Source organism: Gavialis gangeticus, unplaced genomic scaffold, assembly GCF_001723915.1.
Source record: "Gavialis gangeticus isolate Ggan-Ray unplaced genomic scaffold, GavGan_comp1, whole genome shotgun sequence".
Lineage (NCBI taxonomy): Eukaryota > Metazoa > Chordata > Crocodylia > Gavialidae > Gavialis > Gavialis gangeticus.
The window spans coordinates 14,936,929-14,949,642 of record NW_017729009.1 but is presented as its reverse complement, the minus strand read 5'-3'; the positions used below and the strand labels follow the sequence as shown (position 1 = coordinate 14,949,642).

At 48.8% G+C, this 12,714-nt stretch overlaps 1 protein-coding gene across 3 annotated transcripts in view; it reads right to left on the bottom strand.

The window, feature by feature from the left end:
- Positions 1-5,094, bottom strand: part of RBBP8NL (RBBP8 N-terminal like) — a 33,163-nt gene extending 28,069 nt beyond the window's left edge. For 2 of the 3 annotated variants that reach the window (XM_019510142.1, XM_019510145.1), the window contains exon 1: positions 4,684-5,094. The gene's annotated coding sequence lies outside the window, so the exon portion shown is untranslated. The remainder of the gene's footprint in view (positions 1-4,683) is intronic. The other variant, XM_019510143.1, reaches the window with a different exon arrangement.
- Positions 5,095-12,714: the final 7,620 nt, after the last annotated feature.

Sequence of the window (12,714 nt, the reverse complement as noted above, 5' to 3'; positions counted from 1 at the left end):
TTTTTTGGATTTGAGGCACCCATCGCTGGACTCGAGGCACCCCAGCATAACTTATGTGAATTAAGTGGCACCTGATTTCATAAATGAATAGATTACAGTGCTTATACCTCCTTGCGCAGAGGCCTGGCATTGTCCAGGCAGGGACAAGCCTGAGCGCGGCTTATTTGCTTAGTTTATCTGCTTGTTTCCTCACATCTCACTTATCTCCTCTCACCTCGGGGCACCCTTCAAAAGGTCTGGAGGCACCCTGGTTGAGAGCCAGTGCTGTAGCAGGAAGGGAGAAGTGCAGGGCCTGCCGGCAGTGAAGATCAGAGGAGAGGGGAGCTCTGCAGGGATCATTTGGATCACAGCTTGTTGGCCCTACCTCAGTGCATCTGGCCTTTGATGTAAACCTGGAGTCTTATGGTTGTTAAATCTTTCTCTTTTTATAACGGCAGTGGGGCTAAACACTAGGGCTGGGCCAAATTGTTTCCTGGCTCATTATAATCTGCTTCCTTCAATCCCTCCTGCTATCTCAGCCAGCTGGTCTTCTTCGTGCCACCATGACAGCTGCTTGTGCTTCTTTTCTGCAACCCTGATAACAAAGCCATGTTGGTCCGTGATCATAACCCACCCCCAGGGAAGGGATACAGCAGTAAGGAGAATACCCCAACCCTCTTGCTTACAAAAGGAAGGGTAAACGGTATCCCAGCGAGCCTCCCAGCCCCTCCAGGCTCAAATACTGCAGCTGCCTCCTATCTCTCCATCTTGCTAAGCTGGCACTGAGGCTTTTGCTCCCAGAGCGTGGCGAGAGCTGTAAATCAGAAAAGGTTATGGCAACTCATGATTAGTCAATATTTGGAAAGTGCTCCAAAGGCATCCGGCGCTGCTCTGGTGCTTATTCATTCAGATTTAAATAAACTCAGCACACACCGAAGAGACAGAAGTGGGAGATACGGAAACACTGCCACGTGTCTACCTGAACCTATACCCCCCACCCCGCTACGGTGAAATCAGGAGAAAGACCAGCTGGATACCGTACCTCCTCACCAACACACAAATGCACCCTGAGTGGCTGTCCGACCCGGTGCACCTGGGTCAGGCATCGCACCCCCACTTCTCTCTGCCTCCCTACGACTGGTCCTTAGCAGCATTATCTTCAGGGTTGTGGATATGGGGGTAGGGAGGGCGGGAAAGGTCCATGGGGCCATAAAAAAGCCCTTCCACGCCACACATACCACGACACTTAGGCAGGCACCCCCAGGAACAGCTTGCCTGGCTGGCCACGGTCTTGCACGTTCATGCTGCCAGTCCTTAGTCGAGATGCTTGTCTTGCAGAGGGCCTGATGAATAGCTTTTGTTTTCACTGCTCCTTCTGGGTAAGTCTTGGTGCTAGGAGGGATCCTAACAGGACTGCAGCCTAGCGGGCCAGCTTTCGGGATGGCAACGAGCACGTCTGAGCTTTCCTTCTAGCTGTCTCATTCGCTCACTGAGCGATCTTGGGCAAGCCAAGGACCCTCCCTGTGCCTCCCTTCCCTCCCCAGGGAAAAGGGTACTGGACTGCTTTCAAGACAGGATGTGGCGAGAGCGAATGGCGAGAGCTCTCCGTGAGAGATGCTGAGTGCGGGACACCTTCACGGCCCGTCCTTCTCCGGAGCGCTGTTGAAACAAACAGGAGACTCCGGTTCCTGCGGGTGGCACACGTCGAACCGCTCCGATCTGTAAGATGAACAGCTGGCTCTCGCCTTTGCTGCAGCTGTAAGTCAGTCTCTCCGAACGGAGGTGGTTACTACTCAGTCAAGCTAGTCAGCTGTTAAATGTGACTTGTCCACATGCACTGCATATTTGATGACTAGTTAGAACATGCTTGCCCCGTTCTCGTTCCTTTGCACATTTTATAAGGTGAAGACATGTACACAGGGCTGTATCTGAATAAAGGCTTTTGGAGGCCAGCTAGTCTCTTGCGCCAGCAGGCAAATAAAGCCACTGACTTCCTAGAGGCTGGCTGGTCACATACTAGGCATGGGCTTAATATCTTGCTGAGCAGCGTTCTTAAGACGCTTCATCCCCAGCGTCGTATAACAGCAATGTAATCTTCTGGGCAGATAATGCTGCAGGTTGGAAAGAAATGGCTGAAACAAGAACCTGGCGGCTTAAGGTGGAGGAAGGAGAATTGCTAAGGGAGCCCTTCTCCACCCTGTGCAACCAAGATGCTCTGATAGGTCTCATCTCTCTCTGGGGTCCAGTTATCTCAGGGCTTTTGCTGGGACTGTGGGGCTATCACATGGCCCCTAACCCAACAGCCAAATCCAACTCTTAGCTTCTAAGGGATCATATTCTCTCTGGCTAATTTCCCTTGGGGATGTTGCAGTGAAAGCCCCATGCCCAGACAGACTTCCCGCGGTTTCGAATCCAGCGCTGAAGCTGATGGCTCATGTCTCCACAAGCCACGTGGACAAGTCAGTCTTTCCCTGTCTCTGAATTAAACAGGGTTTCTGATGGAAGACTCGCACACACCGGTCCTGCCTACTGACAACAAGAACGGAGGAGATAATGTGACGCGGAAGAGGCTGAGTAGCAGGATCTCTGTCTTACTCATCATGGAGAGAGATCCTTTTGCTAAAGAAAAATGACAAAAGGTTGATTGACTAGGATGAGGCTCATTAAAAAAAAAAAGATTCACTCAGGCCCAGCACATTTCCTCTTTCTCTGCGTGGTTCTTTGATTTCTGGTCCTTAAGGGAACAAGGACTGATGCTTTGTAAAAGGCTTTGTGAAAAACATGAGGGAACAAAAAAAGCCTTGTAAATGCATCAGCTGTTGGATCGAGGAGACACTGAGGGAGTCCCCGGCCTGGGATGTGCTTGCCCATTGCTCAGATGTCACAGACCCTGCAGGTTCAGGCCTTGGTGTCCTCAGCATATGACTCCAGTGACATCCAGGGGTCCCATTGACGCAGCTTCTCACTGATACCCAGGCTTTCAAGGTAACATAATGGGGTGGACACTACTTTTGCTCACACCTGCTTCACCCCAGTGCAAATCCATGGACTTCACTGGATTTACTTGACGAGACTTAAGAGTGGGAGGGGGCGATTTGATCATACCAAATCCACTGCAGGTGGAATTATTTTATTCTTGGGCTTTGCCTAGATCACTTGCATTGAATCCTGGCAGAGTTTCTGATGCACAGAGAGGAAGGGAGTTAACTACAGGAGACTCCAAGCACCCCGGCCATGGGGAGCTATACAATAGACATTACTGCTACTAGCACAGCAATTTCACTGGCATGTCCTTGTTCCTGGCCTTGCAGTGGGGAAGTCCTGTGCCCAAAGAAGCACTGGGTGTCCCATAGAGTACCCTAACACAGACACCTTGGCTTGGCCTTTATGGCAGCATGGGGATGGCCCTTACCAGCAGGTGGCCCACGCATGGGTGCTGTCCCTGCAGCAGGGTGTGGGAAGCTTACTGCGCTTCTGAGCACAGAGTCTAGAGACAATTGCAATCCGACTCCCTGCTGCCGTGTAAGGGAAAGGAGCAAATTCCTTTCTATCCAGCAACAAAAAGGCTGATCCAGGGTGGGGAAATCTAACAGCCCAGGTGTAAGTTATCTATTATCAAGTGCATGCATGGATTAGTTTGGCCCATTACTTTGATCAATTCAGTGCTTAATGCTGAACTTGTATTGAGCAGTGCAAATGCTGCCTTGGGCATATCCAGCTCCTTTAGAGAGCACCTCATCCACAGGTGTCAGAGCAGGTTGGTCCCTCCATTATACCAAGGCACACAGAGAGGGGGAAAGAGAATCCTCCCAATTCAACCATCAAGAAGAACTTCACTCCCAACCCAGTGTCCCATCCCTGGGCCCACTGTGCCTGCTAGATTAGACCCTTGCTTGCAGAAGGGCACCTGTGCTAATAAAGTTCTTCCTCTCCTCCAAGACCTCTGCAGCACAGCAGGCATGGATGGAGCAGGATGCTCAATGCTCCTTGAGGAGGTTTAGCGCAGAACAACTGCTCTCTGCTTATTAGGGAAAGGTCTTCATGCTTCTGCCCTGTCCCCGCTCTCAGGCTGCAGTCCCACAGGGGCAGGCTCCCGAGGTTCCTCTGAATTATTTCTCAAATAGTCACAACCTAGACGAGCCCATGGACGGTGGGCTCTGGAAACCTCGGTAGACCCATATGGAGTGGGGAGCTGACCTTGCACAATAGCTCCATTTCACATTTGGAAAAAAAAAAAAATCCAGAGGAAAAAGTTCTGACTGCAGTTCTGCTTAAACTTCCCCCACCTCCTCTGCTGACCTGCTCCAGCTTACTCCAGTGAGCAGACCTGTCTATGCAACCACAACCAAAACCCAGACAAGCAGAACTGTGACTCAGACAGGATCTCTGCTGACCCAGCCAGCTTCTATAGTTCTCCATCCTGTCTCCCCCTCACAGGGAAAAGAAGCCTGTTGCAGCAAGCAATGAATGCATTTGATGCTGTACAAGTTGCTAGAATCACCAGTCCTGAAACAACAACTCTGCCCTTGGAGCTAAAGACTAAACAGAACCTGATTGAAGCCACCAGGAGACTGATCCTTGCTCTGACCCCTTCAGCACTTGCTCTTGATAGCAAGTCTTCCTTCACTGTATGTCCAAACCTCCCCTAGTACAGGGCATAAGGCTAAAGCAACGTCACTCTGTTTGCTGTGATACTTTACTCACATGGTGAAGCACCTTCTCTCTCTGAACTCCTCCAGCTCAGTCGCTTGCCTGAAGTCGGGATCTGGAGACAGTGCGCTGGTCTGCACGAGATACAAGTGAGCCGTGTGGGTGAACTTGCACAGACAATAAGCCATAATTTTTCTTTTCAGTCTAACTTGCTCTACTGGTTTGCATTTCTTTAACCCAGAAGCAGAAAGGAGGCACAGCTTAGTTAAAGCTGCTAAACAGGTTCTGCTATAATACAAAAAAGTGGTAGGACCAGTATAGTATGAACTCAGATAGAGATTTGATTGTTTTCCCATAATTATAGTTCAACTTGGGCTGTTGCTTGAAGTCAATCACATTCACAAACAGGCCCATTTCACAGTGCATCCACCATTCAGCTGGGAAGGGTTTTTTTTATGTAACACAGCTCATTTAAAGAGGAAGAAAACCAACTGCATCCTGTTTAACTTCTCTATTCTCACTCAGTTTGTTTAGGATACCAATTCTACTGCTGTCTATGCTACAGTTTCTCATGGCAATCATTTTAATATCACAGTAAAGGCTATAAACCCTGAGACCTGGGCTCTATTATCATGACTAAGCAGGAAGAGACAGCCTAAACAGACAGACAGATAAAGGGTGGGAAGGGAAAGAGAGGGAAATGACTTGCCCAAGTTCACATCAGAGGCTATGGAGTGAGGGTTAGAACCCAGGTCTTTGGAGTCTCTGGCTGTTTGCATGAACAAAATCCACACTTGGAGCGGCGTAACACGAAAACACTAAAAATTAACACATCTCTGAGTAGTGTTAGTTTAAGGTGCTAAATGGACTTTAAAGCAGCGGGAAATCCCGGGTTGGGAAAACACAAACGCAGCTGCGTCAACATAAATGGGAAATTTCATTTGGTCTACACGTGCCCCAGCTATCCTGACTCCCAGCTCTGTGCAGTGTCCTATGAACCAGTGGTTTTCAACCTGTGGTCCGCAGACCCCTGGGGGTCCACAGACTTTGTCTAAGGGGTCTGCAAAATATGACTATGATCAATCAAAATATGCGAATACCCACACTTACAATTCAAAGGGATCTGCACCGCCATTTGAAATTTTTTAGGGGTCTGCAAATGAAAAAGGTTGAAAACCACTGTCATAGACTATGTTGCATTACGGTATATCTGCACTGTAAAGAAGTCTTCACTGGAGCTGGCTAACCCGGGTGAGGTAACTCGACTTAAAGAGCAGTGAAGACAAGGCAGCAGAGGTTAGCAGCTGGAGGCTGGGGTTGAACGCTGAATACTCTGTCCCCTCTTCTCACGCACGTCCACCAATGTAAGTGCTTTGTGCAGGGAGGGACCTACCTAAATCATGGTGAGATGAATGGATTGCTGTGGGCTGCTTGTGGTGTATGGAGCTGATGTCATGGTCTTTTAACGGCAAGTCCCCTCCCCACCTGATGCTAATTGGCCAAGGAGCCTTGCGGCACAGAAAGCCAATTTCACGATCCTTTTGCAAATCCACCCCACTGCTGATTGGCCAAGGGGCCCCGATGGCCCTGCCTCTCACCACTGATTGGGCAATCACTCGCTCATCTTCAGACAGCAGCTTTGTATCTGGCTTCTTAAAAGATGGGACCGAAACCCTTTTGCTTTCCTGACTGGTGCCTTCACTGAATCTACAACAGCAGCTCAGCCTCTCGGTAGCTCTCTCTCAAATCACGTGCTCTGTGGCTGCAGGGATTGCTGTGCTTTCTTTGTATTCTGGTAAGCTTTCAGTTTTTTGTGGGCAGATTCTGTGTCAAATCGTGGGAAACTCCATTTTTCGCTGGGATCAAACAAACTGTTTTTTGGAGTTTCCACAAAAATCATGAAACTGCAATTTAAGTAGGTCCCTAGCTATGTCCTTCATCTTCCTAACCTCCACTATATCAGGGAGCTGTAGTGTCCGCAACTGCATACCCACATTTGCTAGGCCCAGATGCTGTTTTGGAGGCAAGGCAATGTCGATGGCTTCCTACAAATGTCAGTGCAGAGGTGGCTTAGGGACACCAATCTGTTTTTCCCCCTCTTTGTAAAGCATGTAGCTCATTAGAGAAATAACAGATAAAATAAAGACCTGCACAGAGGGGTGACACCAGAACCACCTCCTATTGCAGACATATCCATTGCATACACTCTGGTTTGCTTCGACAAGGTTGCTCATTCATCCAGGGTTGACTGAGTTGTACACAGATTTGCAAATAATGCATATAGTGTGCATATATTCACCCATACACAAAGTGCAAAATGTGCACTTGTGGTCTAAAGGGATTTTGCTTCCCATTAAAAGAAGGGATGTGGCTAGGAGGCATAGAGGGCACGAGAGGCTGCAAACAGTGACTTACCTATAACGAGCTGCAATGCAACATGGCCGCTGCGGCAGAGTGGGGAATTCCTCTACATCTAAAAACACCGTGTAAAGAGAAGCCCAACAAGATCTTGCGGTGACCTAGTGAAACGCTGCCCTCCTAACAGGGCAGGAAAGCATGTTGTTAGATAAGCAACGCACCCACACAGCACATCACCGCAATGGCTCCAAACAGGCAAATGCTGCAGAGAAGGCCAGGGTTGAAGTGCTACAACATCTGGGCTCCTACCTTGCTCCGAGCATGGTGCCTTCAAACAGGCTGAGCTATGCTGTGGAGGGAAGGTACTGTACCAGCAATACACAGAGCACTGGTTTAAGCTTCTGGAGTTCCACTAATATAAATGTTACTATGCTGATTTACACCAGTTCAGGGCTTGGCTCCTTGAGTATGTCCAGTTTGGAGCCAGAGAGGTAGTTTAACTGCGTTAGTCTGAAGTCAGTCAAAAGGCAGGGCAGATCTGCCACTTTATAGGAGGCAACTGTTGATCCTCTGGATCATGGTACATGTGTAAGAGGTCTAGTAGTCACCAAGACCTTCAAAGCGCATGCGTAGGCAAAAGTATGGAGAAGTAGAGGCTGTCCTAGACCTGCCATCTCCCCTTTAGTCCATTGATACAAAGTCCAAAGGCCAGACCGAGTCCAGACATTCAGTGCCTCGATGGTTGCAGAGCAACAGATAAAAACTGCTGCTGACTGCCTAATGCCTCGGTGAGGGTGTGTTTCTGTCCAGGTGATGTCCCTTGGCCTTTCTCCAACCAAGAAGTACCCGAAAGGCTAAGGTTTTGAGCTGCTTTATACTCACCCTACTCTGGAGGTTGTAATATTGTGGTATTTTATAGGAGCTACTCCACTGTGAGCAGCCCCACCACACTGCCACAAGCTTTTTTGGGCTGAAGCTCGCTTCAGCAGATGCTATGAAAGGGTATGTAGAAAGCAGAGTATAAGGAGAATGAAACTGGAACGCAAAAGACAAGGGGGCTGCTAACCCCCCTGTAGTTATTGTTCAGGCAATGTCACTTGATGCGATAACTTGATGCAAAATGTTGATATTGTACTTTCTCCTTCTGATCAGCCGTCTGCCCAGGCTGCTGAAAAGGTGCTGGTCCTAAGAACGTGGTTGCACACCTCACTTACATAAGCAGCAGCAATCACCTAGTGAGCTGTGGTCCTTGGAAAACGTGTAAGGACTGACTGGTTGTTGCCTCGGGGTAGGTATAGAGTTCTTCATCTGTTCCTGGAGGAAGAGGAAGACAACGAGGTGATTCAGGGATCATTACTATTGACCCGTGGCTTCTCAGGAGCACTCTGAAAGAGGAGCTAGGAACAGAGAGATGCCGTTGGCTCCATGAATCATTGCTTATCCCTTACAGATAGTTTGTTTTGCTGAGGGATATGTCAATTGGAGGTCGATTGACTGATAGAGGGCAAAGCACCAGGCTGATGTTTCCAAAGCAGAATTTAATGGAAACGGCACTCAAGTTTTTTGCTGGGCCCAGCCCAAAGAGTGGGAACTGCTGTGGGGTGACGCAGAAGAGCAAAGGTTTGCAAGGTAACTGTAAAGTGGAAGACTGTAAACGACTGGTGGCTGGGAGCACGGTGAGTGTTATGGCGGGCACCACCCAAACCTTGGCAACTAGTGCCTGCCGCTGTTGAATTTCCTGTGGGATCTTCAGTTTTCCCCATCCTAGGCATCAGCAATGCTGCAGTATAACCAATCAGACTAACACCATGACAACATTTTAATGGCGCTCACAACCTCCCAGTAACGTGTGGGTGTATGGGATGGAATAAGGTCTCTTGCAATGAAGCTGGTGATGCTGCCTCAGCCCTGCTGCAGCACATACAAAGTATGCTGATGTGTGGAAAATATAAGGAATAATCTCACTGCATCATTCAAACGTCACCGACCAAGGAGCAAATAGGGGTCATGCAGCTTTAACGAATCCAGTGATTAACCACAAGTGACAGAGGAGGTGATGGCATGTGTCCAGTGCAGGTGGAGACTGTTTTGCATCGGATGAATGGTTTTATAAGAACCTAAGAGTTCCCTCCCCCGAGCCAATGCCTTTTCCTGAACCAAATCTTTTTGGAAGTTTGGATTTTTTTGTCTCCATTTTGGAGCTCCTTTGAACTGCTTTAAATCAGGCCCCCTTTCCATGCTTCAGAGCTTTTCTGGTCAGAAGGGCTGTGCCCGAAATCTGACAGAAAATCCTGCACTTGTATAATTTCCACCCCCGTTCTGCAGATGGGTAGTTAAGAGAGGGCTTGTCTGAGCCAATTTCACCTCTTCTAGGGGCACTCACACTTTCTTACCTCATGCCCAGTATGCAGTACAACCGCACGTCCCAAAGCTGGTTATTGCTTGTTCGTATCTTGGGAGACCATCTAAATAGGAGTCCGAGAAAAAAAATGAATCCTGCTACATAAGAATGTGATCCCCATAAATCTCCAGCCACCTTTTGGTATCAGATCATTTGATAAATGGTTAAAGAGTGGTGAGTTAATTGGTCTGAGAGCATCAAACTAAACTTTAGATTGCTCCAGGACCTTTTCCATTTGGAAAAGAGCAGAGTGCATTTAATGAAGAGTCTGCAGGGTGCATGTTGCAAAGGAATTGCTTTGATATTGTCCATTTGGTGTCAGTCTCCCAAAACTGGGGGACAGTGCCCCCAGCTCATCCAGAGCACCTTTGCTTCCCATCCATGGACAAGGCTGTATACAAAGGGAAAGTTGCTGGAAACATTTATCCTGATAAATTAGACTTTACCACCAAGAGTTTTTAAATTGCTTATAGTGTCTTTAAATACCGTTTTTAGTCCTGGACCAGCCAATGCTAAAAGAGCGATCAACAGTTACCAGCATGTTACTGTCTCCTGGCTAAAGGGTCTCCAAGTAATAAATGTGTCCATACGTATCTGCTTGATCTGGTGGCTAGGTGAGCCACCAATGCCCAGAGGTAGGGTATGTCAACCACAGCGCAGAGATGCTCGAGCTAGCTTTAACTGAGTAGGCTCAGGAGCAGAAGTAGCTGCAGCTGATGAGAGCTCTGTGGTGGAAAATTTAACCTCAGCAAGGTTCATTTGCCAGCGCTGAGTTACCGTAAGGACATAAGCAGTGCTGTCCTGGGTCAGGCCAATGGTCCATCTAGCCAAGTATTATGTCCCTGACCACCCTGGTAGGCTTTAGCCCACCGCCCATCTGTAATAAATAGGCCTGTCTCTGGCCATGGCTATGCTGCTTCTAGTATCTGGGGCAGGGGCTGGACTCGATGATCTCTGAGGTCCCTTAACGTCCATGAAATCTGCTTTAACTCCTTTAAAGGTAGCTGTTCTGTTTCCCATGCTTTGTTACGGACACGCGACAGGAACAGCAGGCCATGCCAGTACTACGGATAGACGGATACTGTAAAGGAGAATGGGCACGACCGGCTTGGGGTTGACTTGCACGTTACATGCAGGCGTGTAAAACCACCTGGCGTCTTTCAGGCCAGTGCAATGTGCTTAGCTCATCACTTGGGCTGTTGCCTGTCCTTCATGCTGTCACCCAGCTCCCTCTGTGACTAATCTTCCAGCTGGGTGCTGCTCCCCAGGCTCTCCGCTTGCCCTGCTCTGATTTGGCTGCGACGTGTTGTGTCACGCATCAGGTCTGTGATGGATACCAGCCGCCGGGCTGACCTCAGCATTTCCAGGATGATTGCAGTGGAATAACTCCTTCCCTCACTCTTAAGCTCACACAAATAACCAAGTGCCCCTGTCAGTTGTATTGGTGTCACCGTCTTCCCCAGAAATGTGTTCGCTTGTGCTCCCCTGTCTTTCTGTCTGGATCCACCTCTGGTGCTGAGCGTGTAGGCTTTCTGGGGGCAGCAGTTGCCTTTTTGTTCTGAGTTCGTACAGCACCTAGCACAGGGGGGTCCTAATCAGTGACTGGGGTCTGAGCTGCTACCAGACTATAAGCAATAGGGCCGTGTGTAGATGAAACAAAATTTCCTATTTATGCCGACGCAACTGCGCTTTGTGTTTGCACGATGCAGGATTTTTAAAGTCTATTTAGCGCCGTATGCTAGCACTGCTCATAAGAAGAAATAAATGTGGCATAGGTACGAATGAATCCATACCTGTGCTGCTGCAATAAGTATTTTGCTGAACTCAGGATTCAGGAACAGCACTCTGTTTTGGAGCTTGAGGTCGGATGTCCAGCCAGGATGGCCTTCCTGAACATTTCTTGTCGGCTCCCTTTGCTTCTTCCTGAGAACAGGCACTGCCATGGAAATTTAAGAAAGACAGTTGCAGACTGTCTGACAGAATTGGTCTAGCTGGTGCAGACTCTGGAAGGTGTATGGAGGTGATAAAGCTAAGGGCCACAAAGAGATTTCGAGAAGCCGTCATTTCAGTCGGAGCCTAGAAACGTCCTAGCCACTATCTGAAAATGCCTCGCCTGTACGGTACATACCACTGCAAACCAGGGGCATCTATACAGGCGATGGAGCTCTGCTCCAATGCTTGCTAATTAGCTAATTAGCACACTACGCAGACTCAGTCGAGTCTGCTGCAAGTCTGCTGGAGCGTGCTCCAGCAGCCTCTGCGTCGTGTATTTGGTGTCCCCGTGTTTCAAAATGGTGGTGGGGGCACTTTGAAGCTCGTCGAACATGCTGACTACACATGACACTATGGGTGCTTTAATTAGGGAAGTGACAGCCGGCTCTGAACCTGCCAAATTTGAAACCTAATGCCAAGGACACGTATTAATGTTGCATTCAAAGGCTGGAACATGCGGATATTGTGTAATCAGTGTTACTTTCACAGGGAACAACATGGACTGGGCGACTCCTGTTCAAACCCTTCCTCTAAAACCCTCTTCCAAGCACCCATCTCCCTCTGAAAGAAATCTCACGATGGCTCAGAATATGAGGGACTCCCCATTCATGCCCACACTGTCTTGCCTAAGCACAAGCATATTCAATAGCTACCCCGTATGGATCTCCATGCCTTCAGGACCTACACCTCCGATGTGAACTATGTAAGATAGGGCACCTATCCAGGGGAAACACCATCAAATCCCAGAGAGCTGCACTAATTAGCACTACTTTTAAAATCAGATTCAATCCCAATGTCTTCCTGGGACTAGCTTAAGATTCTTCTGCAGCTGGCTCAGCCCTGCACCCTGCGGGAAAGTCATGCGTTTGAGTGAGAGTCCAGGGCACATGTGATGTAAAATGGGATATCACTGCTTGTTCTCAGCTTTTGAGCCAGAAGCCTCCGAGGGGTGTAAGCCTGACAGGTCTACCCGGCCCTCCGCCTCCATCCAGGACTTACTTCCAGGTGAGATCTTCTGCTCCTGCTCTTTGCTGTCTGGTCCTTCCAGCCTCAGTGCTCCCGGCCAACGCTTCCCTCTTGTCTTCAGCCGTCCCATACTACGAGGTGTGCCAATTCCTGCTTCCCCAAACACTGACAGTGGCTGTATTTCAAAGGTGCTGGATCGGTATCTCTTCTGCATTACATATAAAACCGTAAAGACTCTACGGTTCCCTGCGGATGAACTGAGCTATGTAAACACTGGACATTATAGGGAGGGTTACATCACTTCCCTGCGTCTACCTTTCCTGATGCAAAGGCCCCATCAAAGCAAGGTCCTCTATTGAATTCTTGCC